Source organism: Cupressus sempervirens, chromosome 1 (assembly GCF_028749045.1).
Source record: "Cupressus sempervirens isolate cs-2001-9-10 chromosome 1, ASM2874904v1, whole genome shotgun sequence".
Taxonomy (NCBI): Eukaryota; Viridiplantae; Streptophyta; class Pinopsida; order Cupressales; family Cupressaceae; genus Cupressus; species Cupressus sempervirens.
The window spans coordinates 575,890,618-575,917,705 of NC_143118.1; the positions used below are offsets into that span (position 1 = coordinate 575,890,618).

Genomic DNA, 27,088 nt, shown 5'->3' on the forward strand with positions numbered 1-27,088 from the left:
ATATTTTATTAAAGATATATTTATAAAATTATGTGAGAGGTTTTCATATACTATTTATTTATCATTATTTTCTAATTTATGTTTGTATGTGCATACATATATGTATGTATACATGTATATATAAACATATACACATAGATACATAAATACACACACATACACACATATGTATGCTACATAGGCACATACTTATGTAAAGACATACAAATGAGACAAAAAATCTTTATGGAAATATATTAACTTTGATAGACACCCTTTATGGGAGGGAGCTCTTTGTGGAAATTTTATAAACATTTAAAAGTATAGTTGATACAATCTAATTTAAAATAATATGGAGTGTAGTTTAGAAGCATTCAATATAAAATAACCGCAACATTTCTATTTACACTTCTATGTTGAATTACATATACAATGATATGCCCTTTATTTTTATGATTGCATGTATATCATTTCATGTAGTTTTATTAAATAATTATTATTTCACTCTTCTAGACACTACTTTTTATATCCTTCAATAATTAACTGTTGAAATATTTTAAAAACCGATCACAAATAAGAAACATCTTAAACTTTGGTGACTAAAGTGATTAAAACTAAAATACATGTCTTTAATAAAATAAGAAAATTAATTAAAATACTTACATATAAAACAATCTATATACAATTCCTTATATATTTTTATTTATAAGTGTTAATTAATTAATAGTAGTTAGTATATAAATTACAATTCACATAATTATAATTATTGAAGCTTATTTATAACAAATAACATTACATCAAATTCTTCATTTTATCATATAACTTCTATTACCTATCATATTGACTCTGGTAAAAAACTTTTGGTATATGTTTGACTAAAAACTCATCAAATCTATTAGATTTCCATAGTCCATGTAAATGAGATTTTAATATCTGAATTTCATTATGTAGAGTTTTCCAATCCATTCCAATAAGTTTGAATCTATCCCATCTAGGAAAATAATTTTGTACTTCAATTCTGCTTCAGTAAAAGAAATATTCTTAAAATATATGGAAAATTAACAAACTAAATGGGATGAGTCCATTTACACTTGAACTCGGTGCTTGACATCCACAACTTTGTTGCAAGAGAAACCTCACAGAACTAAATTTCAAAAAAACTTGATCGACCCATTTTTGAGTGAATATTACGCAACTCATATTTCCTTTCCACTTCAACACTTCCAAAAGGTCAATACTATACATTGATCTATTTATATTCTTTGATAAATGTGTATTCTAATCTATACTGTTAGGGGACACCCCAATTTTTGAGGTTTCTTGTTCTGTATTATTGGTGGCTTTTCATCTGCAATTACAACTGATCTACCAATAGATTTCAAAATATTAGACAATCTTTGCTCCTGGGTACGTAATACTTAACTGTAAGTCCCATCTTTAATGATCCTTGTAAGAATGAAAATATTTTCCTTGTAATTAGCAACTTTTATGATAAAAAATGCATTCAATTGTATAGGTTATATAGACCATGTTGCAATCATAAATGTGTGAAAAGAATACATGACCGAGAGGGTCGAGGGTTGATGAAAACTTACCCATGCATTTGGATTTAAGGAGCCATTGATATGTGCTAGAAAATGGAATTTTTAGAATTGTATTAATATTAATATTTCTTCACTTGTGTCCGAGGCATTGAACCTTGCCAAGCTTTGTATGGACTGAATGGAACTCAATGTGATTACATGATAAGCAGAAATGATTAGTAGAAATAATGAGATTTTTTGAAATAGACAACTTTGTTTCTTATCATGCTCCAAAAAATAAAATCTACTAAATTAAGACCTAAATTAGCCTATGCATTTTACTATGGAACAATAATGACCATAAAATTGATAGACATTGGGAAACTACTTGATACCCTGAAAACACTAGTCACTAATTATTTCTTGATTAAATTTAGCGGTGGGAAAAAATGATTTATTTTTTATAGTATTGTCTTGTACCCATAACCCAAGTTCTATGGAGATATTAGAGGATGTGGTAGTAGATGATTTGTGTGCTAAATTGAGAGTTTTTGAACAGGGTATGAAATTCCATCGACACATAATCCAAGTTGGGTTTGTATGTGATGTTGTTGCTTTGAATGCTCTTATAGACATGTTTGCGAAATACGGGTGTATAGAAAAGGCACATGACCTATTTCACAAAATATTTCAAAAAATTATGCTTATGGAATATCACAATTTTAGGATACATAGATATTTTATTATTGATGAGGCTTTTGAGGTTTTTGAAATAAAACCCTAGAAGAGATGTGGTGTCATGGAAAGTAATTGTTGAGGGATACACTCAAAATAGGTTTGTGAAAAAGGTTTTGCACACATTTAAGAAAATATAATTAGTCTAAAGCCAATCTTCACATCTTTTTCTAGCATCCTTTTAGCTTGTGCCAAAATGGGAACTCTAGAATAGGGTTTGGATATTCCCCATATGATAATCAAAAGTGGAAGTTATTTAGATTTCATAGTAGCAAATAAATGTGTAAGCATATGGAAGACAAGGAAAGTGTTTTAAAAAAATCCATAGAAGAGACATGTTCTCCTGGAATGCAATGGTTATAGATATACAAAAATTGGATCTATTACGATGCTTGAAGCATTTTCAAATAGATGCCACAATGATATGTGTTTTAATGGAAGACTTCAATTGTAGGATATTGAGAAAATAGGTTTGTTGAAAGGGGTTTTCTGATTTTTAAGAAAATGTAGTTGGCATTTATAAAACCTAACTTTACCAACATACTCCCAACTTGTGCTAAATTAGGAGCTTTAGAACAAGGCATGGACTTTTTTCGAAGAATAAATGAATATTTATCAAAGAATAATTGAATGAAAATTTTTGTTAGATGTTATAGTTGTGAATACACTTATAGGGATGTATACCAAAATCTAGAACTCAAAAGTCTAACTAGTGTATGTGTAACATTCATTGATCTTTCACACTCTCTTCTCTATGAATAAAATTTTTAATTTCAATTTAATTAGATCAGAAGAAACCCTATTCATTTATATTGTGAAGAATAAGAGGAACTTAATCAACCTCACTATATTTGATTCAAGCCTTGATTATAGCTCCCTCTTATGCATTGACATATATATTTAAACTGTGAACACAACATATTCTTCATAATATCACTGCTATTGACCTATGAGTGTTTTGAATATTTAACATATTGACTTGTGAGTGTTTTGAATATTTAACCTATTGACCTATAAGTGTTTTGTATTTAACATATTTATGCAGAGCACATTGGGCCCAAACACACATCCTTTAATTCAAGGATAAATTCTTCAATTTCATGATGGGATACAACATCTTACATTATTTCTTGTTTTCAAAGACACTATTTCCACTCAACGATCTTGGATCAACACAAGGATCCTCCCAAATTGATTGCATACACTCAATACCTCTTAATGTGAAAGGCCTCTCATTTCCCATTATACTCCACACCTTAAAACTGAACTCACTCATCAATTTCTAATTTCATCTTCAAATTATCTAATTTTTTCCATAAATTGTCTTCATGAGACTCCATAGGTTTGTTGAAAGGGGTTTTCTAATTTTTAAGCAAATGTAGTTGGCATTTATAAAACCTAACTTTACCAACATACTCCCAGCTTATGCTAAATTAGGAGCTTTAGAACAAGGCATGGACTTTTGTCGAAGAATAAATGAATATCTATCAAAGAATAATTGAATGCAAACTTTTGTTAGATGTTATAGTTGTGAATATGCTTATAGGGATGTATACCAAAATCTAGAACTCAAAAGTCTAACCAGTGTATGTGTAACATTCATTGATCTTTCACACTCTCTTCTCTATGAATAGAATTTTTAATTTCAATTTAATTAGATCAGAAGAAACCTTATTCATTTCTATTTTGAAGAATAGGAGGAACTTAATCAACATCACTATATTTGATTCAAGCCTTGATTATAGCTCCCTCTTATGCATTGACATATATATTTAAACCGTGAACACAACATATTCTCCATAATATCACTGCTATTGACCTATGAGTGTTTTGAATATTTAACATATTGAATTGTGAGTGTTTTGAATATTTAACCTATTGACCTATAGGTGTTTTGTATTTAACATATTTATGCAGAGCACATTGGGCCCAAACATGCATCCTTTAATTCAAGGATAAATTCTTCAACTTCATGATGGGATACAACTTCTTAAATTATTTCTTGTTTTCAGAGACACTATTTCCACTCAACGATCTTGGATCAACACAAGGATCCTCCCAAATTGATTGCATACACTCAATACCTCTTAATGTGAAAGGCCTCTCATTTCCCATTATACTCCACACCTTAAAACTGAACTCACTCATCAATTTCTGATTGCATCTTCAAATTATCTAATTTTTTCCATAAATTGTCTTCATGAGACTCCATGCCCATATGGTCTATTTGCATTATTTTTTGACTAAATATACATCTCTTTCACTATATTCCTATGATAGTGATGCAGAGCATCTTTGATCACTTCCAAATCTCCATAATGAACATTCTTTTTGTAGACACCTAAAAACCTTTAGAAAATAAAGTATTTTTATTTTCTGAAAAAGTCCTGATGACATCATCATTAATTAATTAATTAATTAATTTTTATGCCATTAAATCCCTTTATCTTAATTAAAAATATTTAATTAAGGAATCCCTCCCAAAAATGTTTAAATCTTATTTAAACATTATTTCCTTATTTATTAATTATTTAATTAATAAATTGACCAAAAATCCTAAAATAAATAAAAAATTTTTTTTTTGCCCAAAACTTGGCCAATTTCCTTAAGACCACTAACCTCTTCCAAAATCTTCTAATCCTTCTTTAATTTTGATTAAAGGCTAATCCCATCATTTCCTACCCCTAATCCCAACTCAAAATATTTAATTAAGATTAAATATTAATCCTCATGTTTATTAAAAAAGTTTTAATAAATATCTCCTCAACCCAAACCCTTGAAATAAATAAAACTTTATTTATTTTCTAAAAATCTAATTTATCCTCACCCTAAGAAGTTCTAGACTCTTCTAGAAAGTCTTCATCCTCATCCTAGGAAATTCTAGACTATTCTAGAAAGTTTTTATCCTCATCCAAAGTCTAGACTCTTCTAGAAGATGTCTTTAAAACTAATCCTAATCCCCTCCTAACCTTGTCACATTCCCTAAACATGGGTTAAAACTTACTAACCCAAGCCAAAGTTAACAAATATCTCCTCCTTCACCCACCCTCATTAAATGCCATCCACTTGCCTATCCCTAAGCTAATCCTAAACCATCCTAATCCATCCTCTAATCATTTGCACAAGCCTAAACAAGCTTGAAACCTTCTTAATCAAGTCCAAGTCAAAATTGCTCTCATCACCCTCAAAATATCTCAACCATAAAACTTTATGAAGTCCACTAGGTCATAAATGACTCTTACAAGCCCTTTTATTGCTCTTACAAGTCATTGTGAGGGTCTTTATGAAGATTTTATCCCTTGAGCCTCCTTTTTTGACTCATCCTTCCCCTTTCCTCCATCCTCTCACCATGTGACATGTGTCACTCCTTGATTGGCTATAAGGAAGCACAATCCATGTGCTCTCCTCTCATGCAATCTGAGCCCTCCATGAGCTTTTTCCCATCCTTGCATCTTAGCCCTCAATCCCTCAAGCCTCTTGCCTATAAATTGGATCCTTCCCCTTTGCAAAAGAACACAATCCATGAAGTAAAGTTATAATGCTATTTTGAGAGCCAAATCCATACTAAAGCCATCTATCCACACCAAAAATCCACACTCATCCATTGAAGCCTTTGGAAGCATATTGAGCATACATCCTATCCATTTAGATAAAGCTACTCAACAAGAGAGCTTCTTATTGAGAGAGTCCATTAATGGCTCATATTCTCAATTGAGAGCTCATATTAGTCTATCTTGAAGTTTATGAATTTTGTTTAGTTTGTAGAAGCTTTATTTAAATTTGGTTTCTATTACCATACTAACATTGCTCATATACATTTTGGCACGCCCGGTGGGACCCCGCATGGGTCATCTTTATTAGCTTTTTTAGTCAAGTTTTGTATGTCATTTGCTAATTTTGGATAATTTTTTTTGTTTTTGTGATTGGTAGGATTGTATAAATTGGTTTTGTAGGTCCACATGAGCATGAAGAAGACAAAGGAACTCATAGTCAATCTCATAGTGTTTGCAGATTTTTCAAGCTTATAGGTGGACAAAGCACTTGGAATTCTTCTTCCTCTTCTTGTCTATATTCTTCTTATTCCATCTACTTCTTCTTCTTCTTCTTGTAGGAGATCTTGGCCATTTTTTTTTAAGGAAGCAAAATCATACACACTATTTTTTAGTGCTTAAAATGAACCCCCAAATCATACTTAAATCCATTGAAAAATTAAAAATTTGCAAAAAAGAAAAAATCTTTTAACAAGTGAAACTAAACCAATCTAATCATTTGCATCCTTGCAACATCAAGGTTTTAGATGCATTCATGCAAAATTAGGAAGACTTCATTTTTGGGAATTTAAAAAAGAACTTCAAGTTTCCATTTCAAAAGGTTCAAAATCAACACTAAGTGCACACTAAAGTTCTTTTAAAAAATCTCATGAAAACTAAGAGTCCTAAATGGTTGCCAAAAATTGTCCTAAAAGCTTTGTTATTTGTTCCAAACAAATGTCTTATTGCAAAATCTTGAATGTTTCTTAGGTTTTTCATGCATCAAAACAATCTAGGAATATCATTTTTGGGCTTAAAACATGCAAACTAGAACACAAAATCTTGAATGAAAACCAAAGTCCAAAGAGTCATTTTCACTTTTGAGTCCAAAAAAATCTTGAATGATCTAAGGTTAAAACAAAGCACTTCAAAGTTCTTAAAACAACACACAAAATCTCAATCTTGAATGCTCAAAAGAAAACACTTGAATGTTTAACCACTTGTCTTTGAATGCATGTTGCTAAAATCACTCTTGAATGCCATGGATTAAAATCAAATTTTCCTTGAATGCATGATTAAAACAACAAATCCAATCTTGAATTCTAAGGATCAATTAACCATTGCAATATCAAACACTTCATTTGGAGCTTCTAAAAATTGAACAAAACAAATCTCTTTTCCACATGCAATCTAGGTAAAGTTTGATTTTTGGACATTTAAGAAACCTTGTTAAGTTAAAATACAAATTTGCAAAAATCAATTTGAGTAGTTCCTTGGACTCACCTTTTTTCTAATCACCCATCAAATATTAACCATTGGTTGCAATCTCAGCGCCATTTATGGGGATGGGTCTACTTGAAAAAGGTGTTAAATGTTCCATAATCTAACTCACTCACTTGGTCTTTGAATGTTTGCTTTAACTTTATCAAAATTCTTAAATGATCAAAACTCTAGATTAAATCGATCACACTTCAAGTTTGGGCACTAAAATTGAACAACAACTGACGTGGAGAGCCTCCGGGCGCGCGCTTGAAATCGAATCTCACACACTTTTGTTTTGGGCTTAAAACAAACTCACACTCAATCTTGAATGCCTTAAAGAAAATTAATCGATACTTGACGTGGAGGGCCTCTGGGCGCACGAGTTTTCTTTTGTTGACCCTAACTCTTCTTATTGTTTGCATTCTTCGATCAATTTACTTTTGTTGGTGCTTCAAGTTGGAATAAACATTGTCTCTTTAACATGAGTGCTTGCAAAGTCTAGATCAGAAAACTTAAGCGTCAGTTGGTAAAAGAACAAGCGTGTTTTTTAGCCCAAGATCATCCAAGTCTTCTCTCCCCTTGTCGTCTTTTGAGGCCATCTTGGGTGCATAAGATTAGGATCCAAAACCTTGTTTCTTTTTAGGAGGCCTACTTGAGGATTTCATCACCCCTTGGATGACCTCAACTCCAGCGTTCTGGTGGAGTATAAGAATCGGAAGGTGAATCAAAAGACACCTCTCTTGGGATCAAGACTTTGTCACTTGGGCTAAGCCTCAAGGAACTTTATACCCTTGAGAAGTGAAAGAGGAGAAGTGGGTTACCACTCCTCTCGGCTGTGTGACATTTTTTTGATCTCATCTACGGATTTGGGCCTCACGTACCTTGGGTATATCGAGGACTCCTTAGCTAAACCAACTGTCAGCCTTGTAGACAACCATCTAAGATGTTAATGTGTTTGAGGTGACTGATCGAAACATTTTTAGAACATACACACTCCTTGGCGCAAGTGTCACTTTCTGAGAATCAAAAACTTCTATCTGGTTGTTTCTATCTATTGCTTGATCTTTTATTTGTTGAATGAATGTTTGCCAAACTTGGTCAATCCTAGCTTAGGGCATACTTAGCATAGTCACTGCCTATTCCAGAAGTTGAACGAGTTGAAGCAAAACAACCAAGATCTCTCAAAGCCAAGAAGATTCAGGAATTGATGTCAGAGCAACCCAAACCCAAACAGAAGTTCCACAAAGTTAAACTCAAACCATCTCTAGCATACCAAGAACTTTCAGCCAAGAGAAAAGAAATAACACCAAGCCCACGAATTGCCAAAATCAACAAAGCAGAGGACAAAGCTACCGATGAAGCACTTCAAGAGGCTTGGTTAGAGCGCACCATCAAATTTACCCAAAATCGAGGAGTTAATCCTGCTTATATGCCTTACCAACAAGGCATGATTTTTATGATTAGACCCCCTTGTTTCTCCACATCCTCTTGGATAAGCTTCACTTTAGAGTCATCTTTGTAGAAAAGCCAGCCATCTTAGGTTATCCCCTTAAGCATTATTAGCTCATCCATCTCATTTAGAATCAAACCATCTAGCCAGCAATCCAAAATTTTCACATCTAAGCTTTCAAATTTGTTGTCACTTTTGCCAAAAGTTTACCACTCCTAAAATCTTCCAAATCCATCAATCTCACCAAGGTTATCCCTTTGATAGAGTTTTGTCTAGGGTAATCCAGCTTTGTCACTTGTTATCCCTCATCACCTTGAGCTAAAGGTTGGGATCCACAAGTGGTCAATCTCGTGTTCTTCCTAAAGGATCATCAGTCTATCCTTAAGTTGACACAATCACCACCAAGCTTGCACATAGGAAAGCAGACCTTTCGTGCTTTGGCAACATATCTTTGAAGTTAGAATCTCCAACCCAATCCTCCTTAGGTTTTGTCATATAGCTTTGCCTTAACCTAGGAAATCATTTGCATAGAGAAGCCTTCCCCCTTTTGCATCCATCAGCATTATTGCATCTCATCCCTAGGAGCATTTTTCATGCCACCCGTCACTCGCTTAGCCAAGAAGAAAGAAACAATGGAGCCCTATCATTTGGATCGAACAACCTCACCCCCCTTGAGCACTCAGCCATCCTTCAGCCCAGAGAAAGCTATGCCATCATGTACTGACATTGAAGCTTTCATGAACCAACCAGGAAATGCAGTATTGGTAAATGCCATTATAGACAAGAACAAAGAGACAATCATGGCTAATTTTTGAAGGGAAAATGTAGGAACCTTTGACTTTGGAAGACCCCCTCCATTATCAGATCCATCTCACCCATTTTTTGGGCAGCTACCACCACCCATAGGCTCTTATGATCCAAATTATCCTCAATATATGCCAAAAGAAGAGCCTCCAGCCAATCCATATGATCCAACAGACCCAAACGTACCATCATCCACCCAAGTTGAAATCTCCATGCCGCAAGCCAACCCAGCCACCACCACTCCATCTTTGGTTCATACCTCTCCGCTCCAAACCCCCTTTACCCAAAATAGCTCACCGTTCACCCCCTTCACTATTGCTGCTGCTGCTCCCCAGCCCAGCCTTCCAAATCCACCCATCTCCTAAATCAGTGCTAGCATCTTTGGCCAACCTCAGCAATATACAATAGGGATGCCACCCATGGGGCCAAGTAATCAACCTTTCATCACCCCCAGCTTGTTCACTGCAGCCCAAAGCACAATCCCATCATTTCCATTAGGTCTTGGGAGCTCAATACCATTAGCCACAAATCTACAAGCTACTACCCTCACTCCATAAAGCTATCAAATCTCACAAGCTACTACCAATTTTCTACCAAGCTCCCAAGTGACCCCAGCCCCTACCACCACTCTACCAAGCTTCCAAATCCAACCACAAAGCTATCAAACCCCATCAGTTCCATTCCCAAGCTTTCAATTCCCACCACCTCCACCACCAACTAATCCATTACCTCCAATTACCAACTAATTTTCAATGCCACTTCTAGGAGGTAATCCACCACCCCAACCAACCACCAATTATTTGCAGATACCATCCCAAATGGGGGCACAACCCACATATATTGGTCAAACCCCACAAGCCCCCCGATCCTTTCCCCAAGCCTCTCAACCATCTTATACCTTACCTCCACAAAGAAATCCATTTATCCCACAGCCAGCTTATGTTCCTCAATCCCAACCTCAAATCCCATATCAACAGCAAGCCTCGTAGCACATGCAACAATATGCGCCACCTCTCCCTCAGTAACCTGTCATCCACCATGTAGCTGCCCAAACAATGTACAATCCCTATCAGCAAATCCCTCATAGCCATCCATATTCAGTGGCCCCATCCAGCACATACCTACCTCAAGGCACTCTTACATTGGGGGCACCCCAGCCATCACCTATCAATTTAGAATGGGAGCAAATGAAGATAGCTCTGAAAGCCATCCAAGAAGGGAATGATCTAAAGACATTCAAGTTTGAGAATGTGTGTCCTTACCCATTTGATAGAGCCATTACCATGACACCATTTCCCGAACACTTTGAGGTACCCAAATTTGATAAATTCAGAGGAAAAGGAGACCCTGTCACACATATCAAAGAATTTTACATGCACTGCCAGGACGTAGCATACAATGATGTCTTCCTCTTGTGCCTTTTTCCCAAAAGCTTGGTTGGACCAGCTCTTGAATGGTTTTATAGAATCCCCTATGGCACAATTAAAAACTTTGCTGAATTATCTGAGGCATTTGTAGCCCAATATGCCCATCTTGTTGAAATAGAGCTATCAATAGTTGATCTTGTCCACACCAAGCAAAGAGGTGGAGAAAGCCTTGCCGAATACCTGCAAAGATGGAAAACCCTTACCACCCGCATATCCTGCACCTTGCCAGAACGCCATGTGGTGAAAATGTTTATTGATAATGCCCATCCTAGCTTGGCTCACCACATGACCATGAGCTGTTTGCAGACCTACAAAGATATCAAAGAGAAAGGAATGATCCTTAAGCAAGGACTCATTAAAGATGGTGTGGTCAAGATTTACAAGGAAGCCAACCAAAATCAATCACATTCCAATGACAAGTCTAGGTATTGGAAGAAAAACAAGCACGTTGCAATAGATGGCATCATTGACACCAGACATGTGAATATTGTTGGTCCTTCTCACAACCAGTCCAACCCACCATATCAACCAAACAATCAACAAGCTATCAACTACCAACAAAAGAATAACCAAAGCTATCAAAACCATAATCCAAGACCCAACTTCCAAGGGTCTAGCAATCAAGCTAATGCCATCAATGTAGCTGCAAGACAAAAGCCTAGATTCCAACCTACACCTATAAACTATACACCCCTTGGTGAGCCATTGGATGTCATTTTTGAGAAATTAGTCAAGGAAAACCTCATCAAATTTCCTCCTACCCAGCAAATTGACCCAAGCCAATCCAAAGCTGCATGGTACAAAGATAATGAGTACTGCAAATTTCATAGGGTAAAAGGTCACACTACCCTCAGATGCATGAAACTGAAAGACTATGTGCAGGACCTCATTGATCGGAAGGAAATCACTGTTGGTGCCCAAACCTCTCCCAATGTAGGCTTACAGATCTATCAAAATTCTTTTCCTCCACACCACAACCAAAATCTTGGAAAAGCACCTATCCAAACCAACAACAACAACACCAACAACCGTCAGCCAAACCAACAGCATGGGAAGAACAATGACCACACTTCATCCTATATAGACTATGGTAGCCTTATAGGTTGTATATCCGAGAAAGAGCCTTTCATCAATGTTATCAATATCCAAGGACCAAACAATGAGTGTGCAGTCACCACTCGAAGAGCGCAATTTAACATCGCAGGCCCACCTGTTAGACCAACACCATCAGCTCCATCAAAAAGCCAGTACAATATCTTGGAACACCTTGGGAACATGCCAGCCCAAATATCCATTTTAGACCTTCTTCACACTAGTCCTGTGTACAAGAACATCCTTGACAGTGCTCTCATAGAATCCTGTGTCCCTTCTGATATCAATGCTACTAATTTTCGTAATCTTGTTGGACACCTCTCATCCTCATGTGCCCTATCGTTCAAACCCACTGACATACCCGTGGTCGAGCCAGATCACACCCTTCTGCTTCGCATAGACATCATGGTATCCAACTTTGCTGTGAAAAGAGTAATGATAGATAATGGATCAGCCTTGAATATTTGCACCCTAAAATTCATAAAACAAGCTGGGTATACTGAGGCAGATATCATCAGTGAGGTTATCACCATCAAAGCTTATGACAACTTGGAAAGAACCACAAAAGGAACTATTTTGCTGCCAATCAAGGTTGGGCCAGTCATCCAAGAGACACTCTGCCATGTTATTGATCTAAACCTACCATTTAACATCCTCCTTGGTCACCCATGGATTCATTCCATGAAAGCCGTTCCATCCACTTTCCATTAGTGCATCAAATTTCCACATCAAGGCACTGAGGTAACCATCCATGCCGATCCAGAACCCTTTGCTTACTGCAATGCGGTTGAAGCTTCATATACAAACCATTTCCCTAGAATTGATATCGGCACATCCATCGCCAGCTCATCCCACACTTATAATGACCCAGAAACCATCCTTGCCTCTACCCTGTCTACCGTGAAGATCAATAACAAAGGTTGTGGAGAGTATAGTCTGTCAGATGCATTTGCTGTCGGGGCACTCCCACTTGATCCACATGCCCATGGACGACCGGCATATCATAAAGCTAAGGAGATTCCACCTCCTCGATACAAATAGTTTGGCCCAACAACCTTTGTATCCTCGAAAGTCCCTCTTCATGAGGAGCTCACTCCAGATATCAACAAATGGTTACATAAGGATGCACCTTAAAGAAATCAAGCACGCCTTGATCACTTCAGCCAAAAGTATCCCCAAGAACATAAGCTCATCACTGACAAATGGAACTATCAAGGTGGTGGTCTAGGACCAGAAGAAAGAGGCATGCAGTGCCCCATCGACGCACATAAGTGGGAATCAAAGTCAGGTCTTGGCTTTGGCATACCCACAACTGGGGGCACCAATGAGAATGGTCATGCTTTTTCGAACATTCACCGCAACCTTGTCAAAATCGAAGACATTCCCGAGGAAGTTGAAAAGAGAGCCTATGATGATATCCTAGACCAAATCTCCCTCAGAGACTCTATTCTCCAAGAACTATCCATCCACCTCATTGACCTACCACTCGCCCATCCACAACTCATAGATTGGGACCAACCAAGTGTCATACACATCGATGAGTTCACATCAGAGGAGGAACTTCTAAGATTCATGGGAGCTAAAACTCCTCACAAGAAAACAAAGCCAGATTCTGCCTATATCTTCAAGCTAGATCCCAAGGGGTATTTTGGAGAAAATCCCCAACCTAGTTCCGATACACCCAAAATTGGAACTAAGGTGAATCTGAGACTAGCTAAGGCAATGAAGAGAACCCCTCAGCAAGAAAATCCAGAGCCACAAGAAGAACATGAGGATTTAGCATTGCCTCCTCAAGATAATCAACCAGAGGTGTCTTCTATTCTAATTGAGGATACTCAAGAAGTCAACATTGGTTCTTCAGAGATCCCCAGACTTGTTCAAATTGCTGCATCCCTATCACAAGACCAAGCTGACCTCCTCTTTGAGGTCTTAAGAGAGAACATTGGCCGATTTGCATGGTCATATCAGGACATGCCAGGACTTGATCCAAAGCTTGTAGTTCATCATCTTACAGTTGATCCAAAGATCAAGCCCGTCAGACAAAATCTTAGAAAAATGCACCCCAAGGTGGCATTATTGGTCAAAGTTGAATTAGAAAGAATGTTAGCTGCTAAGGTTATCTGACCTATCGACTACTCAGAGTGGATCTCCAACATGGTCCCTATCACTAAACCTTCTGGTGACATCAGAATCTGCATTGATTTTAGAGATCTTAACAAAGCTTGTCCAAAAGATGATTTTACCTTGCCCAACATAGATATGATTGTAGATCTTATAGCTAGACATGAAATTTTGTCCCTCATGGATGGATTTTTTGGGTATAATCAAATAAAGATGCCAGAAGAGGATCAACATAAGACATCATTCACTACCCCTTGGGGAACCTTTTGCTACAACATGATGCCTTTTGGACTAAAGAATGCTGGGTCTACCTATCAAAGAGCTATGACAACCATTTTTCATGATCTCATCCATAGCATTTTGGAGGATTATGTGGATGATATCTTGGTCAAGTCTCATACCTTCATGGATCATCTTGCTGACTTGGAGAAAGTCTTTGATAGGTTAGCCAAATATCATCTCATGCTGAATCCCAAGAAATGTGTCTTTGGGGTCACATCTGGCAAGCTTCTAGGCTTCATAGTTTCTAAACAAGGTATAGAGATCGACCCCAAGAAGGTCAAGGCTATCTTAGACATGCCTCCTCCCCAGACACTGCAACAGCTTCGCTCTCTTCAAGGAAAGCTCCAATCTGTTTGGCACTTCATCTCCCAGCTTGTAGATAAGTGTACACCATTTTCACATTTACTGAAGAAGGATGAGAACTTCAAGTGGGATCCTTTATGTCAGCCCAGCTTCAACCATCTCAAGCAGTATCTCATCAATCCCCCTATCTTGGTTCCACCAATTCCTGGTCATCCCCTAATTTTGTACATATCAGCAACACCTACTGCTCTAGGGGCACTTCTAGCACAGCTTGATGACTACAACAGAGAAAGAGCCATCTACTACATCAGTAGAACCCTAGTTGGTTATGAACTCAATTACACTCCTATGGAAAAAGCTTGTTTGGCAGTTGTTTTCTCAACTCAAAATCTACGCCATTACATGCTAAGTCATACCATCCAACTAGTCTCCAAGATTGACCCTCTCAAGTATATGCTCTCTAGAACAACACTTACAGGCCGTTTGGCCAAATGGGTTATGCTCCTTAGTGAATTTGACATCCAGTATGTGGACAGAAAGGCAATCAAAGGGCAAGCTATAGCAGATCACCTAGCTGATGCACCTCTAATAGATGCTTATCCGTTGATCACAGAATTTCCAGATGAGCATATCTGTCTAATTGAAGAACAACCCCCATGGAAACTTTATTTTGATGGCTCATACATCTCATGGATCAGGGGCAGGAATATTGTTGGTCACACCTCAAGGAGATTACATTCCAAAAGCCTTCAAGCTACAATTCCCTAGCACCAACAATATAGCTGAATATGAGGCCCTCATAGTAGGATTAAAGATAGCTACAGAATGGAACATTATTGAGCTACAAATCTTTGGCGATTCTCAGCTCATCATCAAGCAAGCCCAAAATGAATATCAAACCAAAGATGAAAAGCTATTACCCTACAAAGAGCTAGTTGATCAACTAACCCAATATTTTACAAAGCTTTAGTTTACACAAGTGCCTCGAATACAGAACAAAGTAGCAGATGCTATGGCTACTATAGGCTCACTCTTGGAAATTCCCCAAGCAGCTACACAGTATGATTTTTTAGTGGAGCAACTCCTCACACCCGCCTATGCGAATGAGGATTCAAACCGTGTTTGTATCTTGGTTGGTCCCCAATCCCCTTGGTACCATGAGATTCATGCTTACCTTAACAATGGTATCATATCCCCTCACCTCACACGTACCCAACACCAGAACCTCATCCGAAAATCATCTCGCTATGTTATCATAGCCAATACCCTATATCGTCGGGGTTATCACGATACTCTCTCTCGATGTTTAGACCAAAATGAGGCTGCAATGGTGTTAAAGGAAGTACACTCTGGACTTTGCAGTGCCCACACGAGTGGTATTGTCCTAGCGCAACAAATCCTTAGAGCAGGCTACTATTGGCCTACCATTGAAGAAGACTCCTGTGACTTTGTCAAAAAGTGTCTCCCATGTCAGTAGCATGCAAATCTTGTGCATGCTCTAGCACAGGATCTACAGCCTATTGCACCACCTTGGCCTTTTGCTTGTTGGGACCTTGATCTAGTTGGAACTATCACACCCCTCTCATCTGATGGACATAAATGGATAATAACAACTACAGACTATTTCACTAAATGGGTGGAAGCAGTCCCCCTAGTCTCAGCTATAGGAGTTCAGGTCTCCAAGTTCATCTTGTACCACATTGTTTGCCGCTTCGGCATCCCATCCACCATCTTCATTGACCACGGAGGTAACTTTGAAAATCTCAACATGGAAGAATTATGCACTTCCCTTCGCATCCATCACCGCTTTTCTAGCCCATATTTCCCACAAGGAAACAGCCAGGCAGAGGCAACTAACAAAACCCTCCTCAAAATCCTAAAGAAAGTTGTCAATGATTCCGGCCGTGATTGGCACCTACAAATAAATCCATCCCTATGCGCCTATCGAACTTCTTTCCGTACATCCACAGGCACAAATCCATACTCCCTAGTCTATGGTGCTGAAGCGGTACTACCTATAGAGGTTGAACTTCCCTCTTTGCGCATATCTTTGCAAGGGAAAATATTAGATGAAGAATATAGAGTAGCTCAGCTCACCCAGCTAGATCTCTTAGACGAGAAGCGACAACAAGCCTATGATCATCTCACAGTCTATCAAACTCATCTCAAAAGGAATTTCAACAAGAAGGTGCTTCCATGACACTTTCAGCCAGGTGACATGGTCCTTAAAGAAAACATGAAATTCCAAGCAGATCGAGAAAAGAAAGGCAAGTTTGAACCTACATGGCTTGGTCCTTATGTTGTCACTGCTTCCTTTGGCTCCGGAGCCTATCAGCTATCTACACTGGAAGGAGAACTCTTGAATGATCCTACTAACATCATTCATCTCAAGAAGTTCTATGCTTGAAGATCCTTGGTATACCTAGCTTTTGAAAAATACAAAAAAATAAAATAAAATAATAGTAAAGAGAAACAAGCGTCCAATGGTGAAAACTTGGCAATTCAAGTGCCTTGGATAGGTACCTTGGTGAAAACTTGGTAATTCAGGCACCTTGTGTACTAAAGACTAATCCATTATCTATCACTATCCTATCCCTCATCCATTCAACCACCATCCCATTAGACACACTTGCTTGTTCCCTTGGTGTTCCAACCAAATATCCAAAATCTGATGAAGCTTGTAAATACCTCCTGTACAGCTTGTAAAATCTTGTACCAAAGCTTGTATTATACCTTGTAAATCTTGTACCATACCTTGTATATCCAAATCTTGTCCAAAGCTTGTACCATACTTCAGATTGTAGATAATCTTGTATCCTAGCTTGTATCCTATCACATGCACCCAAAGAATTCCATTTTCCTTAAGCTTTTCGCAAACCATCTACCTATCCACCTATCAACTATTATAGACATCCCATCCTTCACAAACATTTCCATCTCACAAAAAACCAAAACATGAACAAACTTGTACATTTGTAACATATCTTGGTCGGTCAACCTGTACATCCTCTTTAACTTAGTACCATTGTATCTATCCAACTTTTGTGCCATTTCATCCTTGATCAGCATCTTGTACACACCGCACAACTTGTTTAGCTATTTCAATGCATCCTTTAGCTAGATCTCCTGTCACCAAAGTGTTATCCTTCTTAGTTTAGCTTGCCAGATGTACCACTCATCCCGATCCACCAACTTAGGTGCTCTCCGATAGGTCCTTGTAAGATATAGCTTTCCTCAAAGTCTAATCTTGGTCCGTTAGTACCTCGTCCTACCCATCTCGTTGGCAAATGGCTCTCTTTTGGATTTTAACTTTCTTTTGATTTGGAATCTCCCCTTTTGGGTCTTAAAGTATCTTTTCCAAGAAATCTCCTTGTTCCCTCCTCAAGGTTGCCACGATCTTCCATATCATGGTATGCTGCGAATGGGGCAATTAGAGTGTAAGGTCTTGATCAAGTCTTTCTTTTGTTTTTCTTTTCTGCTTGTGGGTTACCTAGTGTCGGTTCCACACTGCTTCCTCTGGGATTCATGTGTGATGCTCGGGCAACCCTTGTGTGTTTGTTTCAAGTCAGTTTGTCAGTCCTTTGGACAGTTGGTGAATAGGCCTTGATGTTCTTGGTAACCTTGGCAATTAACCAATAGTCCTATAGCAAATCTAGTGCTCAACTACATGGTGGTACTTCTCTTTGAAGTATCCCCTCGCTCAAAAAGCTTCAATGGTTTTCCTTCATCTCCATTATCCCCCATCCATATCCAGCATCCATATCCAACATCCGTCTCTCCTACCCCAGCTTATGCATCAATATCTCTTTGAATCACTCATCACTCTTAGCTTTAGGGATCCACAATCCTAGTCTTAGGGATCCACCAATCCAAATCAATCCACCAAGCCTCATCTTTCGAGATCCACAATCCTAGTCCTAGGGATCTCCAAAACCCATCTTCCACCAATTTGACTCTTTGAAATCCTGTTGCATCAGCTTTATAATCCCCTCATCCATCTCCCTATCCTAGATTCTTTTTTATACCACTCCGCTCCTTCATCCTCCACCTTCCCTAAAGTCTTAAGCTTGCTTCCTCTTCTACATCTGATTCTCCTTTATCATTCTCCCATAGTGAGAGTTTGAGCTAATTCAGCCCCTTCTCTTTGCCACTCTGAGTTTCCTTGTTCATCCGAGATTATTATACTTTTCAAGAAGCCATCGAGCCTCACTTTCTCTCCTTACCGCCTTCTTGAGGGGGCAACTCGCAGTCCATTCTCTCCTCTTTTGCTCTAGCCTTGGGCATCTTATTTTCTTATCTTTGATGCCATGCCACTTGCGGCATCACATCAAAGAGGGGCAAAATGTAGACACCTAAAAACCTTTAGAAAATAAAGTATTTTTATTTTCTGAAAAAGTCCTGATGACATCATCATTTATTAATTAATTATTTAATTAATTAATTAATTAATTTTTATGCCATTAAATCCCTTTATCTTAATTAGAAATATTTAATTAAGGAATCCCTCCCAAAAATGTTTAAATCTTATTTAAACATTATTTCCTTATTTATTAATTATTTAATTAATAAATTGACCAAAAATCCTAAAATAAATAAAAAATTTATTTTTTGCCCAAAACTTGGCCAATTTCCTTAAGACCACTAACCTCTTCCAAAATCTTCTAATGCTTCTTTAATTTTGATTAAAGGCTAATCCCATCATTTCCTACCCCTAATCCCAACTCAAAATATTTAATTAAGATTAAATATCAATCCTCATGTTTATTAAAAAAGTTTTAATAAATATCTCCTCAACCCAAACCCTTGAAATAAATAAAATTTTATTTATTTTCTAAAAATCTAATTTATCCTCACCCTAAGAAGTTCTAGACTCTTCTAGAAAGTCTTCATCCTCATCCTAGGAAATTCTAGACTATTCTAGAAAGTTTTTATCCTCATCCAAAGTCTAGAATCTTCTAGAAGATGTCTTTAAAACTAATATTAATCCCCTCCTAACCTTGTCACATTCCCTAAACATGGGTTAAAACTTACTAACCCAAGCCAAAGTTAACAAATATCTCCTCCTTCACCCACCCTCATTAAATGCCATCCACTTGCTTATCCCTAAGCTAATCCTAAACCATCCTAATCCATCCTCTAATCATTTGCACAAGCCTAAACAAGCTTAAAACCTTCCTAATTAAGTCCAAGTCAAAATTTCTCTCATCACCCTCAAAATATCTCAACCATAAAACTTTATGAAGTCCACTAGGTCATAAATGACTCTTACAAGCCCTTTTATTGCTCTTACAAGTCATTATGAGGGTCTTTATGAAGATTTTATCCCTTGAGCCTCCTTTGTTGACTCATCCTTCCCCTTTCCTCCATCCTCTCACCATGTGACATGTGCCACTCCTTGATTGGCTATAAGGAAGCACAATCCATGTGCTCTCCTCTCATGCAATCTGAGCCCTCCATGAGCTTTTTTCCATCCTTGCATCTTAGCCCTCAATCCCTCAAGCCTCTTGCCTATAAATTGGATCCTTCCCCTTTGCAAAAGAACACAATCCATGAAGTAAAGTTATAATGCTATTTTGAGAGCCAAATCCATACTAAAGCCATCTATCCACACCAAAAATCCACACTCATCCATTGAAGCCTTTGGAAGCATATTGAGCATACATCCTATCCATTTAGATAAAGCTACTCAACAAGAGAGCTTCTTATTGAGAGAGTCCATTAATGGCTCATATTCTCAATTGAGAGCTCATCTTAGTCTATCTTGAAGTTTATGAATTTTGTTTAGTTTGTAGAAGCTTTATTTAAATTTGGTTTCTATTACCATACTAACATTGCTCATATACACTTTTACTACCATACAAATGATCAAATAGAGGAAACATTACATATTATTACTCTTATGATAATAGTAATAATATGATAATACATAAATATAAATAAATGGGTATAAATCAATAAGTATGATGGCTTAGCAGCTAGTATTATATATAATAAATATGATTAAGTGTGGATTACTATAACTAGTGTAATAAAAAGAAACATTTAACAACCGTGATCTGAAGGTGGGGAACTATGTCCATACTCAACTGCTTTTTGTGTGAAAGAAGTAAGCTGTAGACTGACCATTCATTTTCCTTCCACAATCTCCTCTGAAATCTATTGCTATAGGGTCACTTACGTAGTTCTCAAAAAAAAATCCTTGGCATAATAGTTTAGCTAATGGAAAAGGTATGACACAAAAAGTAACTTGTATAGGCATGATAGTGTATTTGCTAGAACATTCTGTTTCTTCTTCTTTTAAATGATCTCAAACTCATAAGCCTACAAACAATCAATTCATTTTCTTCTCTTCTATGAGGATGTTCATAATCAACAAGTACTTGAGGCAAAAATGATCAATTCAATGTAAGTATTTGATCCCCAATAGAAATAGAGACCATTTTTCAACCACATAAAGGGTGGCTATAGGCTACATCTATATGGGATAATGTGCCTTTTTATCATTAAACTACTAACATTTAAATACAATGGAGTAACATGTAGAAAGAACTCCACACCAAGTTTTATTAAATTTGATGGTGGACAACTTCAGTTCATTAGGACAAGTTGGCACCCAAGCAATCGTAAAAGTTCTCTTGAGCTCTTCAAAATCATTTTTCACCACTAAAAACCAATTAAAAGCATCCCTTTTAGTTTAGTATGTAAAAAAAGGGGGCAATGGTGGACAAAAATTTCAAAAACCTTTGATTAAAACTTGCCAAGCCCAAGAAATTACTAAGTTGCTAAGTTATTTTGGAAGGGTCGGCATATATCCCTTCAACAAAATGACATGACCATGATGATTTAGAATTTGCACTTACAGATTTAAGCATACAACTTTTGTTTGATCAAAATGTCAAGTCCAGTATTTAGATTCTCTAAATGAGATGCTAATGATGTACTAAAAACCAAAGTATCATCAAAAAATACTAGAAAGGATCTTGTGAAGGCCCTTAAGAAAATGTAGTCTAAAGGAAGCTTCACTTATCAGAACCAATTGTATAACTACAAGGTTTATAGAGCTCAATGATTCCAACAATTTAGCATGGATTGATAGGTATACTGTAGGGCCCATTCGCCATTGCACCAAAAGCCATGACTGTTAGTGAACATGGAACACCACACAATTAACCACCTATGGGCAGGGGAGCGCATCGCATCACCCAACAATCTCCCCCTCGACGCGCATACCAGGTGCTTACGCGGGTCAGGAAGGCACCGAGGAGATTTGAACCCATGACCAAGCCAAAACCAAGCTCTGATACCAATTGTAGGGCCCATTTACCATTGCACCAAAATCCATGACTGTTAGTGAACATGGAACACCACATAATTAACCACCTGTGGGTAGGGGAGCGCGTCGCATCACCCAACATATACTTTGTCAAAAGATAAGTTGGTCAATGGAAACTATATGTAGCTCCACAATTATTGTGCACACTTGCCATTTATCTTCTCTCATAGGTTTCAAATTCCTCTCCTACTGAGATGAACTAGTCTCCATGAAGATTTGTCTTGTTTCTTAATAGGAACAAACTTACCTCTATGAAAGAAAAAGAAACTTGTTATATATATATATATATATATATATATATATATATATATATATATATATATATATATATATATATATATATATATATATATATATATATATATATATATATATATATATATATATATATATATATATATATATATATATATATATATATCATCTCGCATCTCACGATTTAGAAACCACCTAAGTATATGTAAAGTGCAAAAACAAAGTGGGATGTAGAGACCAAGGAGCCACAATATTTTGATGTAGAGTAGGATGACTAGTCAGGAGCTCACATTGCAAACTCTAGATATAATTCATTCTAATAGTTCAAATGATGAGCCTGAGTTTCCCATATATCCAGTGGAAAATAACTCCAATTTTTTAGATTTATGCTAAAACTAAAACTAGCTATGCATATCTTTTCATGGCATGCCTATTTTTCCATTTTGATGTTTTTCCATTGGAGATAATAGTTGTACTTCTCAGCTTGTCTTTGCAAATTTCAGTTTCAAGTTTCAATCTTTCATCAATATAAATCTACGAATTGAAATTTTGTGTTATCAATAATTTATGCTATTATAATAACTTAATGGGTTATTGGCTCTCTCCTTTTCACTTACTTAAGTTAATTGTAATTTTAAACTTTGAATATAAATATCTTCTATAAAAATTAGGGATGATATCACATGGTTGCAAGCCCACATTGATGGTAAGGAAATCTCTGAGAAGCATGAAATTTTTTTATATTTCTACAAGCAAGATACAATAGCCCACAATGATATTTTTGTTGAAGAGTGACATCATAGTTCATACTATGCCAAATTAAAGTATGAATGAAAGCAATTTGTTAAAGAATTAAAGGTTCAAGGAGTGGGCTGCATTCCATTTGGGTTTAACTAATGAAGATAGATTAAGGAGACTTGAAGCTCACCATGAATAACTTGAAAGTAGGCTGGCATATTTTAAAGATGGGCGAGCTTAGGGAATTGGGGTTGTATTTTTCATCTTCAAAGATATCTACACTACAAACAAGGCTCTTCAGGATGCCAAAACTAAGAAAAAGAGACCATGAATTGGAAAGTTTGTTTCTATTATGGAGTTGCAGCTTGAAAGGAGCCCTTGGAAGGTAGAGAGAGCACCACCATCTGCTGAAATATATTGGTGCCATTTTGTTACAAAGTGCTAGATGAATTATTGATGTAAAGGGTATGCACAATGTAGCATCATGGTTGGCTTGGGTACAAAGCTCGAGTTGGGCTGCAGCTCTATTCTTCTAGTTCTTACCAAATATGCTAATTTTTGTATGCATGTACATAGTTATTCCCATAGCTCTATCATCACTTTCCAAGATTGAAATCCATTTGACTGTCTTAGGAGAGAATTAAGCTGTACTAGTTTAAAACATTTTTATATTTCCTTGTTAATTTTATTTTCCTATGAGTGCTATTGGAGTCATCATTGGAAGGTGCTCTCTTGAGGATAGGTCAATGCTATATGGATGGGAATGATTGCAAGAAAATTGAAGAGTATATGAGTGCATTTTTTTTACTAGGTCCTTTCTATCCTTTCTTTCTTTCGTGATAACAAGCACTTTTCTAGGAAAATCTTTTGATTTGTTAGCTCCAATTCCTTAGATAAAGGAAAAACTATAAAAGTTTGGTAAAAATGGCTTGCTGCAGTCATCACTGAGGTGTATGACACTAAGAGTCAAGAGGACAATTTGGAAGCATCTCTGTTATTAGAAAGATACTTTAGTTTTGATAATGGAGATGGCTCAACACAAAGGGAGAGTGTAAATGGGCTTGATCTACAAGGAAGAGATTGACCAATCTATCCAATTAGCAAAAAAGATCGCCATTAGATGGTTTAGACTTTTGATTTTGCATAGTATTATGCATTTAATCTTACAATATTTTCATTGACCCTAATTTATTCTACCTTCACACCTCTCATGCTACCTATAGGTGCATGTTACTTTGGATATCAGTATGTGGTGGATAAATACAATTTTTTCTATGTCATTTTCATGGACTACCTGCAGGAAATTATCGAAAGCCCATGACAATATTTTTGAGAATAATGTGCTTGTGTGTGATTCTATTCCTTCTATCTATGCTATTCTTCTTCTTAGTCCGAGGAGATTCTAGGAATTTGTAATTTATGTGTACTTTTGTGATGATCATAGTTTACTATTTTAAATATAGTGTAGGTAAACTAATATCCTCAACAAAAACTAGTTTTCCATAGGATATACTGGAGGGTGTATGGACCATTGACTGTATTGTTGATGGATCCACTGAATATGAGGTGTATGCAATTGAGATGTTTCTTCTATTTAATTTTTTTCATCAAGGATCCATTTTGATTGATACTGAATACATGTATTTATCTCCAAATTATCTAGAATTTTCAATTCTAATCTAATTGGACTTTTATGAGGTAAAACACTTGGAAGTATGGTTGTAATGTCAAATGTATGAAATAGTTGCAAGATAACTGATTTTTTTTTGTTTGGGTTGAATCATGTAAAGTATATCAACTAATTCCATTCAGGGATTTTTTTAGTGGCTATTATTTTCCAATTGGCTAATATGTCCCGATTGGGCTATAGAAATTGGCTAAAAAAAACATCGTATACTAGTTGACCGGTTTGCCCAGATTTTATAAAATATTCATATAGTGGTTAGAACATTCGCCACTATTATTACATAATTTTAGTTTGGTAGTCGGGTTCTTTGCCCATATTTTTCTTTAATGTTTACTCTTATTCACCATGGAATTAATTGAGTGTCTCTTTTGATGATCATCATTAGCCAAATTCCCATTTTCCTATGTGAATTTTTTTTTATGAGTGAAACTGTACTCCATAGACAACTTACCTTGAAACGTGTCAAAATTTCAGTGACTACCTCGACAATTCTTCTTCCTTCAAGAAATGTTGGCTGAAATTAAACCTCAGCCATCGATCTTGGATCATCAGATGGTCTGAGTTCTCAAATAATACATTTAACATAATTACATTTCAAAACATAGTTTGCCATCAATATTAATAATTTTATTTTAAATTTTTTTTATAATTGGCATTATTTTATAAAAATTGTCTAAACTATTAAAAAATTTGCCACCAAATATCCATCGATTGACACATAATTCGCCAACACTATTAAATTTTTTTCACCCAAATGACATGTGATTTTCCACAATAATATAAATCTTGGGAGGCGGGGGTGTTCGTTAAAGTTATCCTTGATTCCATTTTTAGACATTTTATCTTCCCAACTCCCAGACATACCCCTTGCCCACCTCTCCTTCTGCAAAATTGGCCAATTTTTATTACTAAAAAAAGCCACACCAAACATGAGGCATTTTGGTTGAACCTTGAGGACTTGGCCACAATATGCAATGGATTAATTTCAAAAAGACATTAAGCATGGAAATGGTAAATATGGGCATTTGGAATGGTAAATTGTTTTCTTCAAATAAAATCTTCTTATTGTGTATAGTTTTCTATCTTCATGTTAGATGGATGAAATGATTTTTCTCTAGAGATCTTCACAAAGGAATTTTTTTTAACAATGTTGTTTATCAAACCTATTTCTTGACATTTTAGGAATGTTTTACTATGTTTCTTGGAGTTTGAAGGATAGATGGATGGGGTGTGTGAGAATGCCCAATATATTTTTGGATCATGGGTGTGGAAGGGGGTCAACTACCCAAATATTATATAAAATCACTAGTTAAATTAAGAAAATATTAACAAAACTAATATAAGCTAAAGTTTTGTGCTGAATTTGCTACGACTAAATATTGATCCAATAATGCATATTATAATTATAATATGCATCTCATTTCAACAATCTTAGTTACAAACTTGAAACTGAAGAGTAAGAAATCAGCCCTGATAAATGAATTGATAATATGGTTTAGTGAATATTAAGGGTTTCTTTGGGTTGGGAGACCTAGTTGGGCTACCGGTAATGCTATTTGATATTCCAAACCTATTTTGCATCATTTAGAAATGTTTTCTTGTGTTTCTTAGAGATTTGATGTTAGATAAATGGGTGTGTGTGAATGACCAACCTATTTCTTGATTATGGGTGTGGCTAGGGGTTAGCTACTAAAATAATATATAAAAACAATAGTTGAATTAAGAAAAAATTGACAATATTATTTAGTGCTTTGTTACATTTATGAATTTGCACCACTTTCCCTATTACTAGGAATAACTTAATTATAGATCATTGATAAAAACTTTCTTTTCATGTGTCTTATTTATAACAAATTCCTACTTTTATGTTGTTTGTAAACTAAGGTTCAATATAATAAATGTCAACATCAAGTGTAATGAACACTTTTAGCACCCACTTGAGCATAAGGAACAATACTTGTGTGTGGCCAAAGTACTCCAAGTTGTATTTTATAAGAGTCTATCACTAAAATAATTTAGAGAAGTGTAATTGACATGAAATGTAATTGTAAAATGCTTGAAAAAAATAATTTAAAATTGTTGAATTGTTATTGATAAACATTTAGATTATTATTTTTCATAATAACTAAAATTTGTGTTCTTTGAGAAGAGTATATCATGTTACAGTGGCTATGATCATGGTAGATCTAATGTTGGGAAGATGAATTTGTCAATTTTTTGCATTATTCTTTAAAGGGTACTAGCTCAATGGAAGAGCACTTGCTTTATAAGTAGGAGGATGGTGGTTCAATTCCATCATGCCCTAATATGACTAAATTAATGATTAAATGAACTACCAAATATTACC

The 27,088-nt window shown here is 36.2% G+C and overlaps 1 pseudogene; it reads left to right on the forward strand.

Annotated features, from left to right (window-relative positions):
* The window catches only part of LOC149578732 (hyperosmolality-gated Ca2+ permeable channel 4.1 pseudogene), a 136,486-nt pseudogene extending 112,111 nt beyond the window's left edge, over positions 1 to 24,375 (forward strand).
* The last annotated feature ends 2,713 nt before the right edge of the window (positions 24,376 to 27,088 follow it).